Source organism: Lasioglossum baleicum, unplaced genomic scaffold (assembly GCF_051020765.1).
Source record: "Lasioglossum baleicum unplaced genomic scaffold, iyLasBale1 scaffold1161, whole genome shotgun sequence".
Classification (NCBI taxonomy): Eukaryota; Metazoa; Arthropoda; class Insecta; order Hymenoptera; family Halictidae; genus Lasioglossum; species Lasioglossum baleicum.
The window spans coordinates 14,740-29,478 of NW_027470220.1; positions in this window are offsets into that span (position 1 = coordinate 14,740).

Below are 14,739 nucleotides of genomic sequence, written 5' to 3' on the forward strand. Positions count from 1 at the left end.
ACGGAATTTTCTATGAATCTATCTACCGTCTTAAACAAGGGTGCTATGTATTTAAACTAATCTGACTAAATTTTATTTTCTCAAGCAAAAATTATTTGTACCAAATATTTAAAATAGTTATCCAGAGAAACAACTCCATATGTTCGATAACTCCTTAAAAAAAAAAGAAAAATTCTGAAACCAGTTGTGTTCGTCTAATATTAAAAAACTTCATAATTTTGCAAGTCGAAAAAACAATCGAGCCATCGCTGTTGGAAATATAAAAGACAGGACAATCGAGTGGCGAAACGCAATAATAATTTTAACGTTAATAAAGTGGAATCGAGTGGCCAAGTGCTTGACTGTTATTCAAACGTCGCTATACAAGGATTTCCCAGCGTTATCCCCGGCGAAGCTTCAAAAGCATAACAATTACCGAAATTCAGCCATAGCGGGAGAGAGCAGGCTTCGATTTTATTCCGGTCACATCGTGCGGCAAATAAAATCGGGATTCGAAGGCCGTTCCAGCCAGCGAACATTATCGTCGTTCGCGATCCATTCAGCCCGCGACCGGCTGTTACGGGGCTCGCATATTCGCGGCCGTATCCTATTTGCGTTTTCATGAATTCAATGGACACTTAAAGACGCAACCACCTCCGTTATAACGGAAGTTTCGAGCGGCCGCGGACTTAAGCGTCGACTCTGCACCGCGGTCACGTTGCTCCCGGAATACTCGGCTCGAGTGGCGTCGAAACGGCCCGGCGCGTCGCGACGCGTCGCCGCGACTCCTCCTGCCGAGTTTATTCCTTCCACCAAACCCTCCGTTCTCCCGCAAATCTCACCTAAACTTCTGTCGCTCGATTAGAAACCACTGAGAAATCGGCCGATGTTTGTCTGCCGATTTTCCCGATCAATTTTCGCATTTTTTCCACTTTTTCAAGCAACTCGCGATGATTATTTTCAGTAAACATTTTGGCCGATTTTCGCTCGATTAGAAAACAATGAGAAATCGGCCGATGTTTGTCTGTCGATTTTCCCAACCAATTTTCACATTTTCTCGATTTTTTCCCGATTTTTTTAAGCAACTTGCGATGATCCTTTTCCAGTCGAAACATTTTGGCCGATTTTTGTTCAATTAGAAACCATTGAGAAATCGGTCGATGTTTGTCTGTCGATTTTCCCGATCAATTTTCGCATTTTTTCCACTTTTTCAAGCAACTCGCGATGATTATTTTCAGTAAACATTTTGGCCGATTTTCGCTCGATTAGAAAACAATGAGAAATCGGCCGATGTTTGTCTGTCGATTTTCCCGACCAATTTTCAAATTTTCTCAATTTTTTTCCGATTTCTTTTTCAAGCAACTCGCGATAATCCTTTTCCAGTCGAAACATTTTGGCCGATTTTTGTTCTATTAGAAACTATTGAGAAATCGGTCGATGTTCGTCTGTCGACTTTCCCGACCAATTTTCACATTTTTTTCCGATTTTTTTAAGCAACTCGCGATGATCCTATTCCAGTCGAAACATTTTGGCCGATTTTTGCTCGATTAGCAACCATTGAGAAATCGGCCGATATTTGTTCGTCAATTTTCCCGACCAATTTTCGTATTTTTTCGACTTTTTCCAAGCAACTCGCGATGATCCTTTTCGCGGAGCTGAAAAACGAAACATTTTGGCCGATTTTCGCTGCCGATCCTGGAATCCTTTCAAAGCTCGCGATGATCCTTTTTGCCCGAGAGTTTCAATCGAAAAGCAAAAATTTTCCACCGAGTTTTACTCGCAGTTTTAGAATTTCTCGTCCCCCGTTGCGACGACTATTTTCAGGCAGCTTTTCGATTGAAAAGTGAAAAATTTCCACCGATTTTTCCTCGCAATTTTGGGAGTCTTTTCATTCATCGCGACGATTCTTTTCACAGAGCTTTTCGATCGAAAAATATGAAAAATTTGACAAATTTTTATCCACCGATTTTTGCCGCGTGAATTTGCCGTAGTACTTTTAGAATTTTTTCGCAGCTTGCGACGATTTTCGGTGAAGCTTGTTAATTAAAAAGCTGAAACATTTTTGGTCGATTTTCGCCTGACAATTTTAGAATCTTTTTCATAGCTTCCGACCACTCTTTTTGCGGGGCTAATAGATTGAAAAGTGAAAAATTTTGGCCGATTTTGCCCTGGCAGGTTTAGAATTTTTTTTTCATAGCTTTCAACGATCCTTTTCGTCGAGCTTGTCAATTAGAAAGTGAATAATTACTGTCAATTTTCCCTGGCAATTTTAGAATCCTTTTTCCGTAGCTCGCGTTGATTCTTTCGGTGGAGCTTGTCGATTAAAAATTGAAAAACTTTCCCAACATTTATCAGCTTTATATACAACCCGTTCTCACGCCGAACTGATTATTTCTATTTTCCAAAGTTTTTCGAATTTTAGTGTCAAAAACGTTTAATTTACGTTTATCGCATCGAGTTTAAAATAAATGTCTATTTTTCGTTTCGTGGATTGATCAATTTGACAAATGATGATGAAGAGCACGAAATATATAAATAGAAAAATTCAGCAATTTTTTAAGAATGTTTTTCACGTTTCATGTTTCTTTTATGAGAAAATGAAAAATTGTTGCGCCACCGATGAAAGGAATATATGAATTTTATATACATACATTAACAGTTAAAATCATACAGCTGTAGAAGTCGGGGAATGTTTGAAAATATAATCGAGTGACATCGTTGACAGTTTGGGTATTTTATCGAAGTTTCCAATAATTCTTCGCGACAAGGAATCAAATATTTCAGCAGCATCCGTTAAACGTTTATTTTCATATGCGAATACATATATATAAATACGCGTACATCATCATCGATACGAGAAGAATAGAAATTAAATTAGAAATTTAAATTAGTGTACAATAAAAATATTAGGTCGTTAGGAAAGTCATTTCATTTTTCCAATTTAGTGGACCTTATTGTATCTTTTCACAGCCAATTTAAAAAAAAGAAAAAAATAGCAAAATGACTTTCCGAACGACCAAATTAAATACAGCAACTTTTATCAAATTAAATTAGAATATTATTTATCCATTTGCCGCTTGCCTCTGGTTGAAAATCACTCTTCGATATTGCCATCGAATAAATATATTTTCTTCAAATTCGTGATCTCCATTAAAATCACAGTATCTGAAATTTTCTCACATTTCGACATTTCTGAACGAAACACGTTCCGATAATATATCCGAAGCATTAATTAACCGGTAATTCAATCGCGCGAATAATTAAACGTCTGAAAAGTGGAAGTTACATCGAAACAGGAGGAACGACCATTATCGCGAAGTTCACCTATCCAAACAGCGTTACGAACTTCACCCTTTTCCACCCTTGGTCGACCGACCCGAAACTTTTCTCCCGAAATTTCTCCCCCGCCGGTCGAATTCGTCTTTCAATCCCAGCAGAAATTATCGCGCTTATTAATTCCGGCTTACTTCTAGCGGCATTATTAATCTCGGGCCTGCTCAGCTGCCAGCAATAACAGTCTTACATTCCCTCTAACCATTCACCAGCCAGACCAGCGAATATTCTACCAAATTACGTCCTTCTCTTTCCACTCGGTCTACCAGTCACCGACGTGACTCGGGAAAATAAATAGAAGGCAGCAGAGTTGGCAGGAAAGAGCGGAGAAATGAAAGAGATGGATACGAGCAAACGAAGAAGAAGAAAAGAGAGAGAGAGAGAGAGAGAAGTAACGGGATAGGAAAAAAGGATAAAAAAATAATTGAAGAAGCAAGAGAGATTTCGAAAACGAAGTAAATGAAAGAATAGGAGAGCGATAGAGGAGAAATAATTGAAGAAGCGAGAGAGAAACGAGATAGGTAAAACAGTAAGATAGAGATAAATAAAGGCGTTGGGAAGAAAATAAATGAGAAGACGAGAGAAAATGAGAGACCGCGAAAATAAGAAAAATGGCAAGAGAGGGAGAACTAGGAGGTAGAAATAAATAAATCAAATAGAAAAGAAAATCCTAGACTGTGCCAGAGAGAAACAAGATTGGTAAAACAGTAAGATAGAGATAAAATAGAAGGTGTTGGAAAGAAAATAAATAAGAAGACGAGAGAAAAGGAGAGACAACAAAAATAAAAAAATAAAAAAATGAAAAGGGTGGGAAAAAAGGAGGTAGAAATAAATAAATAAGATAGAAAAGAAAAGGAAAGAAACTCCTAGACTGTGCCAAACAAATCAAAATAAAAAAATAAGCCATAAGAAAAATAAACAATAATTGAAAGAAAAAAGCGATCAAATAGATTCAGCAAAAACTGTCGAAAAAGGCGAGGTAGAAGAATAGACTTGGAGAGAAATAAAAATCGTAGACACTGATGGGAAAAAAATGAGAAGGAAAGGCAATTACAGACGACAGGCAGGGGCAAAGAGGAAAGAGAAAAGCAACACGGTGACGAAAGGAGAAAAAGAGAAGAGAAAGAGGCGCGAAAGGGGAAAAGCGACGGAGGGAAGAAGAGATTAAAAGCGAGTGCGGGAAAACGGAGAAAAAGAGAGAGAGCAGAGGGTAGAAAAATGTCTGGGACGGTAGGGTTAAGAGGGGTCGCGTAATTGGTAATTAACATTTATTAGGCGTCCCATTGAGAGCGCGCCGTCCGTGTAATTTACCTTTTGCTCCCGTGTGATTGCATTATTTATGCGGGAACACGCGATAACGGCGGGTGCCCGCCGCGCAACTAATTACGATAGCAACGTTCACGCTCGTTTTGCAACAATTTGGAACGGAAGCGCGATGGCGGGGGTGGCAGAAGCCGCGCGGCTCATGTCGAAATATCGCGTCAAAGAGTGCAACCCATTGGCTTTTCATTCTATGCAATTATAACCGGCATTAAAACGGACGCCGCTGGATAAACAATGGCCGGCAGCCGTTTCGCGAGCGGCATTTCCTGCCCCCCTCGGACCCCCCTCTAGACCCCCCGTCGCCGTTTTCGCGCATTCGGCGTGTTCGCGATTCATACCGATCCTCCAGGCCAAGTCTCGTTCAACCGACCGGTACTATTTTCTATTCAACCACCGTTCACCCTCTCCTGTCTCTCCTCTCTCTCTCTTTACTAGCCGGTGTATCGAGTGTCGTTGTGCAATTAAACGGGATAAAGAGGAGAGTTCGAGAGATCGTTGTTTTACCGCCTATGCGCGCTCTATTTACCGGGGCTCTCTCCCTCGATTATGATTATCGTTGCGATTGGGATCGATGCTTCCTGATTTTCCGACACTTCCATGGTCGCTAGCGATGGATTCGAACCAGTCGATGAGAGAGAGTGTGGTCGGAGAGAAATTAATCCGCGGGGGAGAAAGAAATTTGCGGGGTGCTTGGTTTAGGGTTGGTTTTGGGTTTAGTTTGAAGCGGAGAGTGATTTTTTGGGAGTTTTTATTCCGTGACAAGTGGATTTTTGACACCACCTTTTAGATTATCTTCGTGTCTGGTAATTAAAATATCGAGTCTTCTTCGAACCGCGGGAAATTGAAAAGTACGAAACGTAATTTTCTAGAATTGTTTAACTTATTATGTTGCGATCGGGATCGATGTTTCCTGATTTTCCGACACTTCCGTGGTCGCTAGCGATGGATTCGAACCAGTCGACGAGAGGAGAGTGTGGTCGGGGAGAAATTAATCCGCGAGGGAGAAAGAAATTTGCGGGGTGGTTGGTTTAGGGTTGGTTTTGGGTTTAGTTTGAAGCGCAGGCTGATTTTTGGGAATTTTTATTCAGTGACAGATGGATTTTTGACTCCACTTTCGTTTCTGGTATTTTAACCCTTTGCACTCGGCGATTTTTTGGTTAAAGAAGAGTAAAAATTTATAGATTTTCTGGTATAAAACTGACGTTATTTTTTCGACTGGTAAATAAAGAATCGTATAATAATTAACACATAGAATTATTTGGTTTCGATATTTCGCATATTGTTATATTATCTTAAATTTGATATATTAATTAATATAGGCTTTCAAAATTTCATGATGACTGACAGTCGCCACTCGAGTGCAAAGGGTTAAATATCGAGTCTTCTTCGAACCGCGGGAAATTGAAAAGTACGAAATGTAATTTTCTCGAATCGTTGAACTTATTACTTTTTAGCTATTCGCTGTGATAAGTTTTAACTTCCTCCGTTTCTGTTATTAGAAATTAATAAAATATCGAGTCTTCTTCGAAGCATGGGAAATTCGAATATTAATCCCCAAATTTGTTTAACGTTTCAATTGAAACACAATGATTTTTACGCGAAGTGCTACTCAATTTTAATTTCTTGTCCTTCAGTATAATGATATCGTTTAAGTTACTTTAGTTTGACGATAAAAGATTACCAGATACAGTAGGATACAAAACGACCAAGTATCAAACTTTGTTGCAAAGATAATCGTATCAAAACATAGTCATAACAGCGATCGAAAATCTTCATAATCCGCTATCGAGATCCGCGCTTCAATATCACAGGAGACTATAAAAATGAATATAATTAATCTCCGCAACAAAAGACGAATCAAATATTCGTCGACGAATAATATTTCGCCGATTTCGCAAGGAACAACAAATTCGCGAGAACGGTCGAACGACAGCCGCTAATTAAATTGCCGAAGTTTCTTGCCTCGACTGTCCCGTGCCTGGAATTTCCATTTTGCATTAATTACACGCGAATGGATGTGTTCACTGGCTCTCGTCGCTGGTTTTACGTCCGTATATCTCATTTCCACGGTTCCGTTAATCCGCCTGTTAAATTTCACCGCGGCGGCTCACTTTTCACCTCTCTTGTCGAAACACTGCCGAAATCTTGCTGATGAAAAGTGATCTCGATGGTAAATTGAATACTACCTATTCTATAGACTCTATAGATTCTATGTTTCGATTATACCGATCGAAATTTCCCGAAATGAGAAATTAAGAAAGGTCCCGCACGTGCTTCGCTCTGGAAATCGAATTTGATTCGACGTGGCCGATTTATTAATTAATTTATTCCTTTATTATATAAACAATTTGTCGTCCACAGTGTTTATTTCGAATCGCTTGTGCGAGCATGAAGAATTAAATTGTATTAGTATGCGTGTTTATGTATTTTTTGGAAAATCAAATTAAATTTGGAGGTACCGAGAGTCACCTGGTAGTTATGGTGTTATTTCATGCTAAATATCGATTCGAATAGAAGTTTTTCAATTAGAATAGATATTTCCGATGTATTGGATCGTTTGGAAAGTCATTTCGTTTCTTTCTTCTTTTTTTTTTATGCGGCTGAAGCGTAAAGTTGTCTGTGAAAAAATACAATTAGGTCCTTTGTTGGAAAAGGAACGAAATGACTTTTCGAACGACCCAATAATTTCGGTATCTTCGATTTTGTCCAGGGTGTCGAGGTGTTGGGACCTGGTTTGGTCTATCGACTACGCTCTTTGGCTAATTACCTGACGTGAATGGTGACCACTCTGTGGTTGGTCAGTGGTTACCTCTGGTCAGTTTCTGCAAAATCATTTCCATCGATTGTTCGACTAGTGTGAAGGTTTCTGTGGTTTTTTCCTGCTCTCTGTTGCTTCCATAGACGGATGTCTGTAAATATCTAGCGGTGAGAAACTGGTCTAGCTGATGATTCTTCACTTGTGAGATACATTTCTATGGTATTTTGAAGTCGAGGTCAAATTTAAATTAAAAAAGAAAAAGAACATTCAAAAGGACAGGAGTTTAGGTAATTAAAAGATGCGTGAGTAGAATGAAATAGTTAAAAAATTGTATTTCAGTGATGAAAAGAGAAATAACAGCAACCACAAAGAGGGTAGAAAAGTAGAAGAGCAGCAGGAGGTCAAGAAAAAATAGAATTCAGAGATAAAAAGGGAAAAACATCATAGGAGGGATTGTAAGTGATAAAGGGAGCAGCAGAAGGCTCCATAAAAATTAATTTCGGCAATAAAACGAAAATAAATGCTCGAGGAAGCAACTCAGACAAGAGAAAAGCAGCGCAGTAGGGTGAAAAAATGAAAGTCAACGATAAAGGGAATAAAAGACGAAAAGAAATTCGGACGATGAAAAAGGTATCACCGTTAGAACTTGGAGAAAGAAAATTTCGCGAATAAAGAACAGAAGCATTAAAGTTAACACCGGCAATAAAAAATAATAACAGAATGGTTAAATAATAAGTAGTAAAAGTAAAATTAAAAATAAAACTAAATATCTGTACGAGAACAGGAAGGAAGGAATTCTGCAAGTAAGAAACCAGTTCAAAGACACAGAAAATAATACCAGTAATAAGAACAAAGCAGAGGATATTAAGCAGAGAATAAAAATAAAAATGAAGACGAAGATAAAGATAAAAATAAAAATAAATGCCACAGCGAGGAAAGAATTTCGCAAATAAGATACCAGCTCAAGGGCGTTGAAAATAATATCAGCAATAAGAACAACGATAGTCGGATATTCCGTAGAAAATAAAGATAGTAATAAAGATAAAGATAAAAGTAAAGAACAAGCAGAACTCTCGGAATGGAAAGATGAATCGTGGGAACTGGAGAACCCTTGAGCGATATTCCTCGCGGATGCGTGGTTTAAATCATCTCGATCGTGTTTCTGGACAGCGGCGGATGCAATTTGCCATGGACCACGATTTATGCGCATAAATGTTTGTAAATACATTTACCTGTCGGTTTATTGAAAATTGATTGTTCGCGGACCGCGCGCGCACAGGTTGTTCCGTTTTACATCCCCCTCCACTCCATCTGATTCATTTCATTCGGATTGGTTTACCAGCGGGCCACCTAATGTGATAAATAAACCGCGTTAGACATTCACGTCAAAATGTTAATCGTTCTTTATCAACGAGCCGTTTAAATTATTAACAATACCTCTCGCGGAATAACCCGCGCGTCCGTTCGATCTCGAGGCTTCTCGATTCATTCAAAATTCGATTCTTTTTCTCTGTAATTCGCTGGAAATATATTATTCAACGTCGCGAAGGAAAATTCTGTGAACTCGAGAAGTGTTTGCAAATTTTTCGACGCCCGATACGGCGTTGAAAAATACAGCGCAGATTTAAATTTTGATCGAGGCATTAAAATGTAAATCAAAGAACTTAACGCGGCGATAAAGCGTCATCATTATATCACCACGTTCACCGATGTAATTATTTATTCGTAAAATCGATTTAACTGAACGCCGCGAAGGAAAACGTTAACGCAGCCGGGGCTGGTTATAAATTTTTAAACGGTTAACACGGCGATCGGGAATTTAATATAAATTGAAATTTTCGCCGAGGCGCGAAAATTCGGGGGCGAAGAAATTTAATATGGTAATCGGCCGTTATCGAATTCTGCGATGCAAATGTTTATCCGCGGAATCAATGTGTCTAGTTTGTCCTATAATCATTGAAAACCGTCGGTAAACAGTTCGGCGCGCAGCGTCCGTTTGTAACTAAAATTCAACATCGGAGTTCAAAACGGGATACTAACCGTATCACGCATAGTCACCTAACGGAACATGAAACTAGTTCCGCTAACTAACGTAATTTCTCCCTTTGGATGAATCTGCTGCCCCCCCTCCCCCGGCTATTGCAGCTCGGCATCTCATTGGCCGAACGTAATTCGCAACGAACAATCGAAGGGCGGCTAATTCGTCGTTGGAACGGGGCCGCCCGGCCGTGGAGCGGGACAATTAGCAGGTGCAAATAGATGCTAATTACAAGTAACTGGAAGAAAACGATGGCAGGGTAGGCGTCGATTGTTCTTCTAATGAGATTTCGACGACCGCATTCCCGACGATGCAACGCGCCACCAGCCCTTCTCCGCTTCCGGTGTGCTTGCTTCGACTTGCCCGATTGCTAATTAATTGGCACGCTAATTGGGACAACGTGGCTAGATCGTTTGTGCCGTGGTCCTACCTCGAAACCCTGATGCACGTCCACTCTCTGTGCGCACGTCTTGATTGCAACAATTATCCGTTGAATTATCCGCGAGTCACGAAATAATCCGCGCACCGTGTTCCACGCGTTACCAGATGACTTCACCGCTTCGAGCGTTATCGGGGAACTTTTATTAAAAATCTGCGTTAACGAATACCGATCGACTGTGTAATTGGTCCGTGTGCGCCGAGAGTGACGTCGATGCGCCTTTGGAAGCGAAGTTATAGCGGTAATAACCTCCGTTACCTGCAGTAAACATTAGGGCGCGGAGTGTGCAGTACACGGCACTGGCTAGTGCTCGTCTCGAATCGTACTGTCGCTCGGGGTCGCTAGCGAGGCTACCCCCACCACTCGCCTCGCTCCGCGCTCCCCACCACTCGTCTCGCTCCGCGCTCCCCACCACTCGCCGGCCTCGCACCCCCACCACTCACCCGGCTACGCGACCCCCACCACTCACTCGTTCACCGCGCGCGTTGTCTCTCGCTGTCCCGTGTCATTCACGCGTCTTCCATCGAACGATGCAGATGCTCCGTGGATTTTTCCTCCAACGTCCAAGAAACTTGAAAAATCGCGGATCATGCAAGACAATACAACAATAACAAAGTTCGTTGTTGCACCAGCGAGTTTGTACGAAATATCGGAGGAATTCTTCGGTGGACACGGCTCGAATCGTAAATCGATACGCGTATCGCAACAATATTATCACAGTCAATACCGGACCGTGTATCTAATTGAACAGAATGTTCGGTATGGCGCACGCGAAACGATACAAACACGGTAACTAAGTCGTTTCCATTAAAGCACCGGTTAATTATCCGTGGCTGGATCTTGCTGCTGGAGAATTGCTCGCGGCCAGGCCGGATATCGAGGATCTGCGTTTCGAGTGGCTCGTTTGAAATTGAGGTATCGCCGGACGAAACGTACGTCGGAACGTTATTGAATAAAGTGCGATTAAATAGTTAACGAACGATTATCGGGACGCGCGGCCGGAATATCTCGCGTGTTTTCGGATCAAACGAATGGTTCGACGGATCAACGCGTCGAAAATGCAAATTCCTTCCGCGAACGTCGAACGAGAACAAAAGGAAAACGTAATCGGGATTGTCGAAAAAGGAGCTTATCTTCTGCGGCTCGTTTCTTTCATATTTTCCACGGGTTTTCGATCGATCGTTCGAATTGCGCTGTAAGGCTCCCTTTGATTCGAGAATTCGAGGGTTTCGAGTATTTTCACGCGAAACTTTTATGCCGTTTTCGGATTTATTTCACCGCGCTAGAGCAGAGATAGCACGGGATGAAAAGGCGGAAGTAAACGATATGGAAGAGGTAAGCGTTGTACAACCTTGAAGCACCAATTAATTTTAAACATGCTATAGCGCCGACGAGGACGCTTAGCGTTGAAATTTCATTTATGCAAAAATCATCTATATTTTAATTCTCCAATTTCACCTAAGGAACGGTACATTTTGCAAAGAATTTAATTTATTCCGAGCGTAGATATCAATTTCTCAACCATTCCTCACTTTTCTCAATACTTTCGCTCTTTCTTTTTTTTTTATCTTATCGGAAAAAGCCACAAGCTGATATCTCGATATGCGGAAAGGGTGAAAGAAAAAAGTGAAGAAACAGAATAGGTAGAAAACGGGGACCAGTTGTCCTTTTTTTCGACAAATTCGCGCATTCTTTTGGGAATGGTGGGACGTCAACGGATTAGCGATCGAATATCACGCGATTGGTCGGGCTGCGTAATCCTCGGAGCATTGCTCTAACTGCGTTTCGCGGTCACCTTTCGCGCTAATTATCCGGAATTCGAGCACAGTTGCCGTCACTTGTGTCCTGGCTCTGTCGGCGCACGCTAATGGATCTCTACCGGTCCCGTTGAGATCCTGGCCGGTGGAAAACGACGCGAGGAACACAGCCGGAATCGGCCTAATTAGCGCGTTAATTAATCAACAACCGTCAATTTGTAGCGCGAGCCGGTGACCGACTACTAATTTCCGACCGGCCGATATTAAAACTCCATAACAGTTGGAGAATTAACAGCGCGCAATTAGCGGGCTCGTCGAACGTTCCGTGGCCCCCTCCTTTCCATCCCTCATCCGACCGTGCCCCATTCTACTTTTAAACGCGTATTAACTCTGTCGCGACAGTTTGGAATTTCGGGTACCAGTCAGCGGGAAAAAGGCTTTCCGGCTGTAGCACCGAACAAGCCGGCGATATTTTATGCGGTCGAAGGCTCCGGGTGTTATCGAGCTATCAAAGAGGGTGAAACCGCTAATGGCAAGATTATTGCGACAACGTGGAATAATTTTTGGCAAGTTCCGCGGAGGGGTCGTCACGTCTCGGTCGATTCTGAAATTTTTAAGCGAATTTCCTATCACGTCGAAACGTGAACACTTGTCGCGATTAATTCGAAGCTGAGGAGCGTGTAAATCATAAGCCAATAAAGTACCTAAGTGCGTAAATCATAGGTCAATAGAATGCTTAAGTGCAGAAGTCAGAGATTCGTTAATTATAATAGACAGCTTGATTAATTTGTATGTAAAATCAGTTTAGAAAGAAATCCATGGTTTCAAGAAATCCGTGGTTTTTCGATGGATAAGTCAATCTTCAAACGTAATACTTATTAACTAGATACGATCAACTACGATAATATAATAAAGGAGATTAGGATGTTACATCAACCACCATCGAGCCACGTCATTTTTCTCCGTTAAATTGTCATCGAACGTCCCAGAACAAGTACTCGTAATCCTTCCAATACTCGCACAACTCATTCTGTAGTTTATCTTTCCACGAGAGACTTGCCATGATTTAGAAAACAACCCCACCATGATTTCCAACGAAGAATTCGATTTATAAACTCTACAGTAATCACTCAGGAAGGATATAATAACGCGATCAAACTGGCAAAGAAACTTCTAACAGCTCTCGAGTTAAAGAAACACTGGGACCAAGACGTTGCACGTCATTTCTCTTCGTTAAATTACTATGGAACAGTTGAAGCACTCGTAACCTCTCCAACACTCGCACAGCTTACCCTTTGCGCGATTTTTCCACGGAAGGCTCGCTCGAACCCTTGCAATCCTATTCTCGAATAACACGGACCCCCACCGATAGGGTTGGTCCACCCCAGGAACGTCTAGATCCCGCTTTCAAATCCGTGCGTTCGTCGAATTTCCCTTTCCTCGTCGGTCCCGGTTTTTCCACCCTCCGCTTGCTGCCGTCGAGCTCAGGCCGCGTCCGACTCTTAACCAATAATTAATTAATCGCAGCATCCCCCTTCGGCCTGGATTGATTCTCGTTAGCGCGTCTAAGGCCGGAGCTAGCTATCCTCGGTAAATTGCAGTCTCTGATCTCTCTGCCGGTGGAATTTCACCCTCCAGAAGGTGGATCCCTTCGCCGCGGGATTCCGCGAGGGAAGTTTTTCGGATTTCGGGGCTGCACGAAGTGTTTCGTTACGTGGTTGTTAGCGCGGCTTCATCGGGGATGAAGTTGATCGGGAGAGAGAGAGGGAGGGACGGGGTCGAAAGGAGATTTCGAGCCCTTTTCAGAGCTCGTTCGCGGCAATGGTTTACGGCCGGGTTGTAAAACGAAGTTGTTACTCAGGCTAAGTGCCTTTGGTTTACGGTCGCTGCATGTGCCGCGTGTATCGCTCGCGTACAACGCGCGGAAAATGGATTTGCCTCTTCCTTTTTCCAGAAACAGCCTTCTGTTTTGGATTTTCTCGGGCCTTTGCGCTCCTCGCGGATCGACCACCCGATGGCGGTTCATCGCGACGATGAGACCCTGGTGTAATTTCGCGTTAACGTCGTTTCCAACTCTGGGATATTCTGGTAAAACAGAGAACGCGTAGTCTTAGGTTCGAGCGAGTAGATGGCAACGTTCGAGTCCTTCCACGGTTTTCAGATTAGTCGAAATATCAGAGTGGAATCCGTGAAGTCAGCGAATGCGAAGAAGCGAAAGTCATCCTTTTATATTCCAATTATATTATTATTCGTTAATCAAAGCTTCCCTAACTTACAAATTCTTGAACTTCACCTGAGATTTGAGAATTCGTACGCAACTGACTGAAAATAGCCAGTTATCTGCTTAATCCTTTGGACTCGAAAGGCGAGCCTCAGTCGCCATTTAATTAAACTTTAAACACCGATGTTAATTGACATATCGATTTAAAAATTACCCAAGGATGGGTAATTTTTAAATTACCTAACGTGAAGTGTCGAAGTAAAATAATTCTCCGTCTTAATTTCTTAATTTCCTTATTAACCTTTTTTATAAATATCGTCGACTATACGGCACAAAGTCTTCGAATTACTATTTCTCTGTACCGAAAAAATCGCAGAGTTCAAAGGGTTAAACCTCGATTCGCGACAATCCGTCACGTGTCGAAAATATCTCGAGTTTGGTCTCTTCGGTTCTGTCAGAAAAAATTGTAAAATACAAAGTTTGGTCTCTTCGGCTCTGTCAGAAAAAATCGTAGTTTGATCTCTTCAGCTCTGTTGATCCTTCGCTAATCGCTCGACACGTTCGCGAAGTCACGGATGATTAAACCCGAAAAATCAGCTGATCGATCCTCGAGACTGTCTCGAATCGAAACGCGGTCTTTGTCACGCAGTGACGAGTCCGGATCAATGGTGACCTCGTCCTTAATCTTGCAGTAAGCAGTGAATCCAAGAGGCGGCACGTCCGTTTCAATATCTCATTTGTCACGGCGACACAAAGCCTTTCTCTGCTATGTGGAGCAAGCGCGGGACTGAGTCACTGTCCCGACCTAACCCATATCGAAATACGCGCGAGGGAATTTTAATCAGAAAAGAGCGAGAAGAACACCCGCAGCTGCCACGCGCACTTGGTCCC